This window comes from Neomonachus schauinslandi, chromosome 8 (genome assembly GCF_002201575.2).
Source record: "Neomonachus schauinslandi chromosome 8, ASM220157v2, whole genome shotgun sequence".
In the NCBI taxonomy this organism is placed as follows: Eukaryota; Metazoa; Chordata; class Mammalia; order Carnivora; family Phocidae; genus Neomonachus; species Neomonachus schauinslandi.
In genome coordinates, this window is record NC_058410.1 from 27,827,734 (window position 1) to 27,841,327 (window position 13,594).

At 36.9% G+C, this 13,594-nt stretch overlaps 1 protein-coding gene across 2 annotated transcripts in view; it reads right to left on the reverse strand.

The window, feature by feature from the left end:
* Window positions 1–13,594, reverse strand: part of PEX7 (peroxisomal biogenesis factor 7) — an 82,966-nt gene that overhangs the window by 23,504 nt on the left and 45,868 nt on the right. The gene's annotated exons all lie outside the window — the stretch shown is intronic.

The following is a 13,594-nucleotide window of genomic DNA, read 5'->3' on the forward strand; positions in this document are numbered from 1 at the left end:
TGAAAAAAAAATTTTTTTTGAGGCACAGCCTTTCTTATGGATTCTACATCAATGTAATTTCTAGAGTCAAGAAACTGAAATATGTTTTCCTGGGCCAATATTAAGTATTCCATTTATTCTCTATAGACTGGGAGTGGTACTGTTTATCATAATATGTCTCTGATTTCTACTGTACAGATAGGAACTTGGCCCTATTTTCAATATACAAAATAGTACTTTATTTCTAAAGCTTTATTTGCTCATCATCTTTCTTATTTGACTCTAAACACTCCATAAAAATGGCACATTCAGGATCATAGAGTCATACTCCAATTCAGCCTCCCTAATGATCTGCAACATGGAACACACTGAAGGTTTAGCAGATCTCTTTGAAAGAGAGTAAATACACAGAACCAACAGTCATAGTTTGTTTAACCTGGTGATATTATTTCCCTAATAAATACAGGGTTGGTCTTATTAAGTTTGAAAAGGATTGTTGCTATGGATAAACCACTGTGTGGGTACCAGAGAGACAATGAATAAATAGCTCATTTATCAGATTACTGAAATCTACAAAAATATTTAAGGAGAGTGATTTTACTTTTGAAAATTTCCTATTCAAACAAATGAGGGAACAGGCTGCAGTCCTTCTCAGAAATCATAAAAGTGGCCTCCACTGTCTTTGCATATTTGTTCCTTTGGGTCTAGAGACAGATACTGTACTGAAATCTAATTTTCTAGATTTTGATAATGTTTATATAAGCAAAAGTAAATAAGTCATCATGTAATTTTGTTTCTAGAACATGGTTATTCACTGATTTGCATTATTTGAAACAGTAATCAAATGATTTTGTAAATACCCACTATGTTCCTAAAAATATTCAAAATGGTTTTAAAAATGAGTATTTAATATGGCCAAAAAAAATGAGTTAAAGGAAAAGGACAGGAAAGTAAATCTGAACTTGCAATGAGATTGATAAACAAAAATAAAAAGCATCTTCAACATCTCTGAAGGAAACACAGAGATGTTGCTTCATAGGCTGCTACTCATGAGTCAATGGTATCACCCCAAAGGACAGGGTAGTAGAATCATTCTATAGGAAGGTCAACTTAATCTAGGTATTCAGCTTTCCGACTTCATTTGGGATTTAGATTCTATTTCAATAGAATGGATGAGCATTTGTCTTCAGACCAACCATAGAAATTGGCTTGTGAATTTCAGCAGAACTTTTTAAGGATAATAAAAGCAAAAGGATTCATTTGTACCCTCCTGACAAGTTCCTGGAATGCAGTTTTTGTTATTATTTTGCTTTTTTTTGAGCTAGTTAAGGAAAAGGTGGCACTGAGGACAAAACAGGTGGGCCTTATCAAAATTAGGATGCCCAATAAGAATGCACGTGTGAAAACATCCGTTAGCTTTAAAATATGATAAGGGAAGTCACACATGCAGGAGGGCCGAAATTCTACTCAAAAAGTCAAGCTGCAGGCACCTGGTTGGCTCAGTCCTGAAAGGAAGTGACTCGATCTCTGGGTTGTGAGTTCGAGCCCCACGCTGGGTATAGTGATTACACCAATAAATAAAACTTAAAAAAAAAAAAAAGGAAAAACTGAATTTGCTCTAATACACAGCTTAACAGGCAGTCAAGTCGCCATACAGCTCCACACCAGATTCACACCCATCCTAACTTTAACCTGATAAAAACTATCAGGTATTTACCTGCAATCTACAAAACACTCATCAAACAAGATACACGTTACAACTCTAAGGATACTAGACGTTCGTCTAGCGAACGTCTTAAAAGTGCTACCGGCTTAATTCCATCAGTTCACAGCTCTGATGGAAATTATGTAATACACAAATTATGCCTATTGTGCATATGATAGTACAAAAATTATCACTTCCAGCAGAATGGCTGACTAGGTGTCTAGAACATTCTTACTGAAAAAAAAATCCTAGATAATAACATAAAACAAACACTACCACAAAAACTTCATAAGAGCATCAGTGAGGAGCACTCAGGTCAAAAGTAAGACTGAGGCTCAGAGCAGCACATCGGCCATGAGCCAGCTTTTGCCTTGAGAGGGTCTGCTGAACAGGAAGACTAGAGCTTCAATTTTCTTTTTTCTTTCTTTTTTTTTTTTTTTTGGAGCTTCAATTTCCTAAACTTCGAGGGGATCGGGAGCCAGAAAAATCAGCAAGATTAATGTTAATATTTATAACTTAAGAAAATTTTCAGTAAACTAAAATATCTTAACAAAAATATCAAGTTAAAGACAGTAAATGGCACAAGCTATGTAAGGTGAGAAAACCAAAAGCTAAGCAATGCCTCTATACACTATAATCCATTTTTTCATCGCTAATGGCTTTTTTTAATAACAAAAGAAATATACGTATTTTTTTCCTCATTCCCACTCTCCAATGGCAACCACTGTCAACAGTTCGACATGGACACTTCCAGAACTATTCCATGTTCCTCCATTCTAATTCCGCCAGGAAGGGGCGAGCAGTAAGGAGGGGGTGGGCATTTCTCCACATTTTCTCATGTTTGCATGTAAGGGGGTGGGCAAGGTCTCTCCTTGCAATCTTCTGAAATCAAAGGTTCCATAAGTTCTATATATCTGAGGGCCTTCATGTGCCTATCACACAAGTAAAATAGGCTCCTTTTATTGGGAGAAGTCAGGCTCCATATATCATTAAGTGGTCAAATTAGGCATGTTATTGTTAAGTGCAATGTTTGTTTTGGTCCAGCACATATACGACTTGGTGCCTTTTTGTCTCTTCGCTGATGAAATCACTGACTATTTAAGTTCTCTCATGGGAAGTAAATATACTGGACAGGGTTCCAATGATTAAAAATATTACAGAACTGTAGGAACATTTTTCATTTAAATTGGAGATGGAGAGAGAGAAAAATTCATCACAGTACAAAGTCTTGTTTGAGTTCCTTTTTACCTTCTGATTCCACACTTCTTTAACAAAGCAAGTATGGAGCACTATGTTAAATAAAACAGCCAAACTATTTCAAAAATTAAGCTGAAATCATTTTTTACTTTACTAAAATATAATTTGAAATCCCTCTACTAACACTTCTGAAATTTAGCCAACATATGAGTTCAGTAGAACATTTATAATATTTTTCAAAATTCTTCTTTTTCCTTTCCTGTTCTCAACTTACAAGTTGGTCCATAATTCTCTGTGAGTCTTTCCTAACTACAATAGAAAAAGATGGGAAAAAACGTTGGCTCCTTTTTCATGTCTTAGAAGTTCATTAATTTTAGTCAAGCTGAATTTTAATTAATTTTAGTTGTGTTTTTAAAATTCTAAGCAAATTGCACAATTATAATTCCCTTTTTGCACTGCTTCAGGCTAGTGTTCTCTAGAATGAAGAGTACAAAATGTCACAACAGCTGTTTTCTCATCACTTAATTACTTGTTCATTCAACAATTTGTGAGTCCTCGGATGTGCCAGGTACTGTGATGGGCGTCAGAAGGAAGAGAGATGTGGCGAGATAGACTGACATTCTTTAAAAAGACCACAGAAACATAAATGTCACTGCAACTGACAAGTGCCCCCAAAGACAATGTGGGATGGTATAAGAATGACATCCTGGGGTGCTTGGGTGGCTCAGTTGGTTGAGTGTCTTGGTTTCAGCTCAGGTCATGATCTCAGGATCCTGAGATCGAGCCCCATGTTGGGCTTTGTGTTCAGTGCCGAGTCTGCTTAAGATTCTCCCTCTGTCCCACTTGCGCTCTTTCTCTCTCTCTCTGTCTCTCTCAAATAAATAAGTAAATCTTTTTAAAAAAAAAAAAAAAAAGAAGAATGAAATCCTGAGGAATTGACACTGAACTGAAATCTGAAGGTTGAGGAGTTAGCCAGATAGAGACCAGCTGGCCCCTTGTCAGCAGGGAACAGAAGGGGTCCGATCACACAGGTCTTTTAGCCCATGTGAGGAATTTGGGATTTTCTCTTAAGTATAAAAAACAAAAGAAAAGGAAACAAATAATAATAATAAAAAAAAAACTGAAGGAGAGAGGTGCCTGGGTGGCTTAGTTGGTTAAGCGTCTGCCTTTGGCTCAGGTCATGATCCTAGAGTCCTGGGATCGAGCTCCATTTTGGACTCCCTGCTCAGTGGGGAGCCTGCTTCTCCCTCTCCCTCTGCTGCTCCCCCTGCTGTGCTCTCTCTCTCTCTCTCTCTCCCCGTGTCAAATAAATAAATAAAATCTTAAAAAAAAAAACTGAAGGAGATTTATATACTCGGCTTTACATTCTTTGAAAACATTTTCTTAGTAAACTTTTACATGTTACAATAGTTTTAAATCTGCAGAGCACTTCTGAACAAAGTAGAGTTCCCATATAGTATGACCCTATGCAGTATGGGTCCAAAAAGAGTAAATACCAGCTTGGATTTAAGACGGTGACAGTGATGATGAAGAAAGGTTAATGGACTGGAGATACATGCAGGCAGAAGAATTAAGAGAACAGAGGAAACAACAATGATTAATGGAATAGGAAAAAAATAATGATTCCTATGTTTCTGGCTTCTATCATAGTACTTATGATACTTCCATGTATTTAGTTATTTATAGATCTTTTTTCTTCTAAAAGGCACTAAACTCCTTGAATTCAGGGACAGTGTCCTATTCTTCTTTGTATGTCTAGCATATATAAAAGTATCTGACACACGGACACCCAAAGAACGTCTTAAATGAATGAAAAAAAATAAATGTGAATATTAAGGACAAGATAAACAAAGGCCACCTCACAAATAAAGTAACTTTAAATCACCTATAGACATGGTTCCCAAATGATGGACCACAGACTCATTCCTCTGCTTTGCTGAGGAATTTTTTCTGAAAATTCCAATTGAGTAGATCTGTATGGAATCCAAAAATCCCTTCCCAGGACGTGGTGCCTGGAAAGGCCTGGAAGTTACCAATCTAAAGTAGCACTTCAACAGATACAGATTTGATAAATTCCCATCAGAAACAACAGTGATTCTAGGCATCAGGCAGAAGGGGAGGCAAGGAAAAAAGCCAGTGGGGGTGGGGGGTGTGGTTCTCAACCTTAACTAAATGCAATCAACTGAGAAACTTTAAAAAACTGATGTGGGAATGCTATCCCTAGAAATTCTGATTTAATTGGCCTGGGGTATGTCATGGGCATTGGGAGGTTCAAACATTCTCCAGGTGATTGTAATGTACAGCCAAGGTTGAGCTTCTTGAGGGGGTGGGGGTGGGGTGGCAGATATTATCCATTAATTGAGAATCACTGATCTAGACCAACAGTTCTCAAACTTAACTTTGCATCAGAATCACCTGGCGTGCTTATGAAAAACAGAAGGTATGGAGTGAGGCTCAAGAATTTGCTTTAGAGATTAAGCAATCTATTGTGACACAGTTAATAAATGGCAGCCCCAATGTACAGACTTTACTGGCACCATGTCCAGTACTTCTTCTACTGAAAGATGCTGCCATTCGCTTTTTCTCGGTCATGCCAAGGAACCTGGAAAATAGGTGGCCTGGGGCTCTTCAGGTAGTTCTGATTAACACCCTGAACGTTCAAATGGCCTTGGACCAAGTCAGGCTTCCCCTATACTCCTCAAACTACATAGAAAATTCCATTAGCCAAAGCCCATGCCAACAATCCATTAGTCTGCCAGCTTACATTCAAAACCAATACCCTAAGAAAAGTACAAGCTAGAATAAACCTTAACTCCTCTGGCAAGGAGTTCAGAAATTTTCCTTTCTTCTAATATTTTTTACATGCACTTACTGGATCTCCCATCTATCTTGCTATCCCTTCCTGACTTTTGCATCACTCAACTGATCAGCTCCTTCTGTAACCTCACAGATCCCCATCTTTTTGAAGTGAATCCTCCCTGAGCAGAACACATGGAACCATGGGCTTATTATTTTATTGTCTGTATTGCTTTTGGAGGGGATTAAAACATAGAAATTATAGACTAGCAAAACAATCTTGTTAAAGAGCTAAACATTCATTCATTGAAGAATATTCACTGGGTGCTAAGGCTCATTTGTTTGCATGACTAGATTGAAAAGCTGTTTATTTTTGTAACTGGTAATGACAAAAATAAAGCCTAAAACTGAAAAATACTGTCTGCTAAATGAAAAAGTATGATTGATTTCAAAGAATTACTGAACAATTTTCAAAGAACTTTTAGAACGACTCAGTCACAAAAATCCAGGAACCATATTTACAAACTTTCAAGGTTAAACACAAAATTCTAGAATTAAGATTCTCTACCAAAATAAACGCATTTTAATATTTCAGTTAAAACTTTAATTAGATCAGTATTTTAGAGGGAGTTACTCCACTTCATCACAATAAACATTAAGCCCAGGAGCCACATACCACAAAGCCTAGCGTACTTTGACAAATTAAAGAAAACCATTAGCTGATGGAAGGCTTGCTCTGAGAGGATTCATGGTTGCAATCCACAGGGATACAGGATGGTTTTCTGAAGAATGCCACATCTCAGCAAGAGGAGACATAAGAAGAAAAAAGTAAAAACTCTTAGAGGCTTTGTTTACTGCTCACTGGTACAAACTGGAGAACCATGAAATAATTTTGTAATCAAGTTTCAAACAACATCTTAAAAAAGAAACAAACTGGGAAGAACTCTATCTGGCATGACATGAAATAGTATCAGTATCTCAGGGATGAGAATAGTCTATGTTCAACTGAACCATCACCGGCACCAAAATGTGGCTACGGAGGTTAACTACCTACCAAATGTGACAAAAGTTTATTTCACAGAAGTACAGACCACAGTGGGATCGGATGAGGCTGCAGGAGAACTTGGCCCCTAAGTGCTGAAGAACTAAACTGGTAACAATTGCTCACCTGCTCCAGTCCTTTATCAGCTATATCCCTCTGACTCCTAAAGTCCTCATCTCTGCAGCTAAGCATTTGTGAATAAACCCACTCAACCTGTCAGGCGTCTACACAGCTTACAAGGATCTCCTTTACTGAACAACTCTCTTGTCAGTGGAGGGTGGATATAGCGATGGGGAGAGAAGCAGACATCGATACATGTGGGAGAAAGAAAAACACACGGAGCAGACCAAATAATTCTGCTTCTTTTCTGGTGACTGGGCAGGAAAGCTTAAGGAAAAAAAATAAATAAAAGGAAAAAAAAAAAATCAGTGCAGAAAGAGGAGAAATGAGAGCAGGCACTTGAGTCAAGCAGTTTCAGTACCTTCCCTGGCCCCTGGGGCACTCGTGCCCTGGTGCTCGGAGGGGTCCCAGATCCTGAGTAATGTCTCTCCTTTTCTATATAAGCTAGCTTGAGATGGGTTCCGTTTTACACACGAGTCTGCACACAGTGCACACACACGCAGACACACACTTGCCCTTCACATGCTGAATTTTAACATACAAGTAGATTGGTCATTACTGGTGTTTATTCTCTGTATGGTTCACTCTATTAGGTCAAATCTCCAAGATTCAGTGTTAGAATAGTGTTGCCACATTCCAGATTGGAGCTTCAGGGTAGACTTCAAGGGTGAATTTTTTTTTTTTTAAGATTTTATTTATTTGAGAGAGAGAGAGAGGGATAGCACAGAGGGAACATGAGAGGGAGAAGCAGACTCCCTGCTGAGCAGAGATCCTGACGCGCAGCTCAATCCCAGGACCCTGAGATCATGACCTGAGCTGAAGGCAGACGCTTGCTTAACACGGAGCAGACCAAATAACACGGCAGACGCTTGCTTAACACGGAGCAGACCAGGTGCCCCTCAAGGGTGAATTATTTATCCTTGAGTTCTTAGGGGACAGAACAAAGTACTAACAGCTGGTGGGTAGTACCTAGTTGATCTAAATAAACAGGCTCACTGTGTGTGCAAACAAAGGGGTGGGGACACTGAGGTTTTCTGCTCAATTACCTTTTTCTTAAAAACTGTAACTGCACAGATTAGTATCCACTAATTCTACAAGGCTTATAACAAAGAACAGAAGCTTCCTGTACAGCTCCCTCCACCCTTCACCTCAGAGGCCATGGCTTTCCATTCTTCTAGCTGTTCCTTCTGATACGCTGTACTTCCGCGATATTTCCAAATAATATGCTCATAGAATTCATTGATTATTTTCACTTTCACATATCTTTTGGCTTCCTACCGTGGAAGATGAGGCAAAGCATTATCTACATTAGAAAATATACATATACGCGGGCGCCTGGGTGGCTCAGTTGGTTAAGCGACTGCCTTCGGCTCAGGTCATGATCCTGGAGTCCCTGGATCGAGTCCCGCATCGGGCTTCCTGCTCGGCAGGGAGTCTGCTTCTCCCTCTGACCCTCCCCTCTCTCATGTGCTCTTTCTCATTCTCTCTCTCTCAAATAAATAAATAAAATCTTTAAAAATATATATATATATATACATATACGCAACAAAAGCCACTCAGCTGCCTATTCAAACTGCACAACCGAAGTTCTTAAAAATTATAATGCAAATTAACTAACAAACTCCAGAAATTTTCTGCTAATCAACACAATTCAAAGTTCAAAGCAGTGACTGACACGGCACTAAGCTAAGGCTTAACATTCCTCACTGCTTTTAGATCTATGTATTTCTTCACGTGCTTGCATTAGGTTATGAATTACACACAGATTTGGTTTGGCTCTTAATGAAAACTGTCAGCACTAAATAGTTCTGAAAATGTTCTGCAGTTACAAATCAAGGAATTTAAAATCAAAAGTCTTACACATTCCTTTCTAATTAATGTACGTTGTTTCATTTTATAGGAAACTACTTTCATTTTTCACCTGGCATTTAACTTGCAAAATTATGCTTCACTTCATCAGAAACTCCTTCCAATATGACAATAATTAACACAAGACTTTTCTAATTTAAACAAGTCTAATGGAAAAACTCTTTGGGACATATAAAAACATCAATCTATAAACAACCTTGGGATTTATTGCTTCATACATACAAATATCTTAACTATTAGTTATATGAAGCTCAAGGAGATTTATTAGTAAATTGCATTTGACAATTGATTGTAGGAAAAAAACAAAAAAATATCTATCTGTAAATTTAGTTGACAAACAGGATACCAATATGATGGTTCCAAATTTGTTAAAGAGCAAAATTTTGTGATCTAGTCAGTCCTGACTTAAATGCAATACAACAGCAAGTTTTACCCTGGAAAAATATCCCTCTCTTATCCCAACAGGACTTTCCACTTTAAATTCACAGTTTGATTAATGACTACCTCAAACATAAAGGGAAAGCCATATTAAAAATACAATTGTTGTAGGCTTTTACACTCAAGAGTGAGCCAAGGGTAATACAACTTTTCATGTAATTTAAATTCACTTACATCTAAAACATTTGTTTAGAATATACACGTACCAGGTACTAGGGACAAAACAATGAAACAGACACCCATAGCCTGTAATCAGGTCATGTACTTTATTAACATAAAATATATTCAGTATTAAAATATCCTTATCAGAGTTGAGCAAATATGTGAATGCAAATATTCTCATTCTTAAAAAGTAAACCAAAGATAACTACATTAAGATGCTTTCCTAATATCAGTGGTGAAGTTTAGTGAACCTCTGCCACAAAGCAAAAGCTGTGATAGAGTTACAAAGACACATCTGAGATATCTGAGCGGCACACGATATTAAACAACTCTTTGATCATTTTCAGGATTCAATCACAGTTACTCAAATGTTAACAGTTAGTGTCATATCATAGCCACATAATTTTTCTTGTGGTTTGATGAACAAATGCAGAGGAATTAAGAACAACTGTCTGAAAAGATGAGGTAAAATCATCATTTGAAACTGCATCTGAGCTCACATTCAGCCACGTTTCTTACCTATTTACTTTGACTGACCTTTTTTTGTGGGTAAGGGGCACTAGGTAAAGTTGAAAGGAAAGGTTTGTGAGACAGAGTACATATTCAGCTATACTATCTGTTTACTTTGGCTGACCTTTTTTTATGGGGAAGGGGAAGAAAGAGAAGTATCTGCCTGTGGAAATCTCTGTGCTAATAAACATAAGGATCAAAAAAGCCCATCAACCACACCAAAGTTAAGACACTTACTATATAAAGGAAAATCCCATGAGAGTAAATGCGACAAAGATAAAAGGTATTTCTGTGTCTGCTGCTTTGTTAAGATTCTAAGTTTACTACAATACGATTAAAGACCATTTCCTGCTTATGCAACATAATCAAGCTATTTATCTTACTTTACAATTAAACAGTATCACTAAATATCATATTTATGAGAAGGTATTAGTAAGAAACGTTTTCAGTGTCTTATTTACATGGGCAAATACAGCTTACTTTTTTCTCAAATGTTGTTATTTTTAAAATCACCAACCCAAAGAAAAATTCTGAGATTATAATGAACACTCATATATTCTTTGTCTAGGTTCACCAATTGTTAAAATTTTACATTTGCTTTATCTTTCTCTACAAATACATATGTAAAATAATATTTTTGCTGAACCATTTAAAAATAAATTGCAGGAGTCATCAGGTGAGTGTCTTTTTGTGATTCTGCTTCTTTTTTTAACAATTTTGATCAGAAATATAAGAGCATATATTTATAGTGACACAGGACTAAGTACAAAGTTTGAGGAATGTATGTGGATGAAAAAGAGAAGAAACTAAAATTTGTTGAGTGCTTGATATGGGCCAGGCACTATGGGGACAGCTTTGCATACACTGATATTTAAATCTCATAATAATATATTTTATGACTGAGGAAACAATGGCTCAGGGAGGTCAAGTGACTTTATAAGAGATTAAATATAACAATACCTAGTGATGGCAAATTCAGGATTTTAAACTGTATCTCTTCTTCTATTACATCATGCTGCCTTCCTAAGCAGTAATTTTAAAACAAATATATAGATAATATATAGTAATTTAGAGAAAAATATAGGTTGAATTGAAGTAGTAGTGGTCATGTGGCCATGGATTTGAAGAAAATGATTCACGTATATTCACCTTTGTCTATGTGTACAAATATGCTCTGTTCTGGGTCATGCTGCACCAAATTCACAAGGTATGCTTCCCCCACCCCATCTTGACAATGTAACAAGAATTCCCATTCACAAAGCTCCTCCACAGTTTAAGCACCATAATTATCTTATTAAAGTAATGCTAGGGAAGGCATGAATGATGAATACCTGAACTCTCCCTACAGTACTTACATTTTAAAATAGAAAACTTATTATAACTATTCTCATTGAAAATATCTGCTATTTCTTGGAGCACTTATTATGTGCCAAAGGTGTTTACAATTTCATTTAATCTTCTGAACATCCCTGCAAAGTATCATTTCCTATATTTCACAGCTAGTGAATGGAGGAAACGGCCTTTCACCAAGTCTAATGGACTCAAAAGAGCATATGCTTACCCCACCACACAGAGGATTTTGAACCCATAAAACTTTCCTCTATGTCTCCAGAGACCAAAGAATGCGGAAGGACAATACTGCTTCTATATAACCTCCTGGCCCCCCACTTAGTACTTCTTTCTCACCTTAACTTACTTTATTAAATTATAATTTATGAGTAGATATTTAGAAAAGTTAGCAATTCTATATTCTTTCTGAATGAAATAGATATGAAGTCTTGGTCCTAGATTGTCTAATCGCTCCCAATAAAACCTTAAAATTATATAAGTTGAAGTTAAACTACATTGTCGAGTCAGGAATGTATCCTATTTGTAACTTGGGACTTAAACATATTTCAATAACATATAGTTATTGAATATAGTTCACTTAATGACAGACCATCCGCTATGTATTAACCATAGTAACATTGCACTTATTTAGGAATCTGACTTTTGAGAAGAACAACATCTCAAAACAGAGAAAAAAAAAAAAATCCAGAAAAGTTAGTGTATGTGAAAAATGGCTATTTCTAAGCTTGTGAATTGTATTAAGTGAGCAGATTAAAAATAGTACATACAAAAGCAGAACAACATGTCACCTGGAAGCGAAGGAGAGTAGAGAAACATACAAAGAGCAAAAGAAAAGAAACTAGAAAGTAAAACTTTCTGGGGCCGCAGTTTCTCAGGACAGTTCTACATTACACAGACAGTTCAATAACTTACACACTGTCAGCCTTGGCCAGAGAAAGTTAGACTTTTTTAAAGAAAGATTTAAGATTATATACATACCTAAGTTATACACCAATTAAAGAAGTTAAAAAAATTTGTATTAAGATACCCGAAATCCCAGCCGTCAGTAATCTCCTTTAAATTCTAGTTATATCTTTCCAAACACTTTTGAATAAAAATGTGTATACATACATGTATGTTTGTGTATATACACTTATATGTGTATCTATATACACTTACAGGTGTATTTATATACACATATATCATAATGCTGAAAGGCTTTTAAATCTGTAATTGTTAAAAGGATGGCATATGGCACATAGCACATAACCTTTTATGCGTCCATCTTTGTCAAGACCCACTTTTGTAGACTACTTCAATCCCGAAATGATTATAGATATTATAGGCAATACTGTATTTTGGCAATTTAATCCCTAGGGAGATAATGTTTAACATAACAGGGGAAAATCGTACTATTTGGAGATATATAAAGGCCTGGGCTTACTAGAAGTGTTCAGGTATTGAGTAATATAAAAAGTACCAGCTTTGAAAATAAAAGATCTAGGTTCAAGTTTGGCTCCATAACTTGCCAGTTGTATGATAATGGCCTACTCTTCCACCTCCCAGAGTCAACTGCCTTCTGGATAAAATGAGTACACACCCAAGGCAGTGCTGTGTGAATGAAAGGAAATACTGTATATTAACATGCTTTATAAACTAGATATGGCTAATCAAAAATAAGAAGCTGTATCATTTTAAATACTGGGTGTTATGTGTAAGTGGTGAATCACTAAATTCTACTCCTGAAAACAATACTATGCTATATGTTTAACTAACTAGAATTTAAGTAAAAATTTGAAAAAAAAATAAGAAGTTAAATATAAGAACAGATACCGATGTGGAAGAATTTGAGGCATAATGAAGACTCTTTATTTGGACCTATCCTGCTCAATATTCCTACTGCCTGAAATCCGGGCGCTGCTGACCCCGGAGGAAGGGGAGCCAACTGCTAACTGCAGGGTCTGTCCTGCCCATGCCAGGACCCTCTGCCCAGTCCCTGCCCACTAAATGCCAGAGGTGTCTGCCGGCACTGCCACAAAACCAAATATACCCCCACTAAGAATTACTGCAGGTTTAATTTAAAGTGTAACTATCACCAGGGAAACACACACAGTAAGCCTCAGGTCCTTCTGCCTCCATATAAATAAATGGATAAAAATGTTCTTCAAAGGCAGTAAAAGCCACTGAAAGGAGAGGAGGTAAAGGATGCTTACGTAAAGTTTATCTGGCTTATAACTTTCCAGATATTTTCCAATGGAAATGCACACATATACACATATTACAATTACAGAAGCTTTTTAAAATCAGTAATTATTAAGATCACAGTCACCTAGGTCTAGGCCAGCCCCAGTGCAGTGCTGGAGCCAGCTCGTTCTGGTTTGCAAGAGCTGGCTGCGCACAACTTCCCAACCCTGGGCTTATGGACATCACGTCACGCTGGAAGCCTG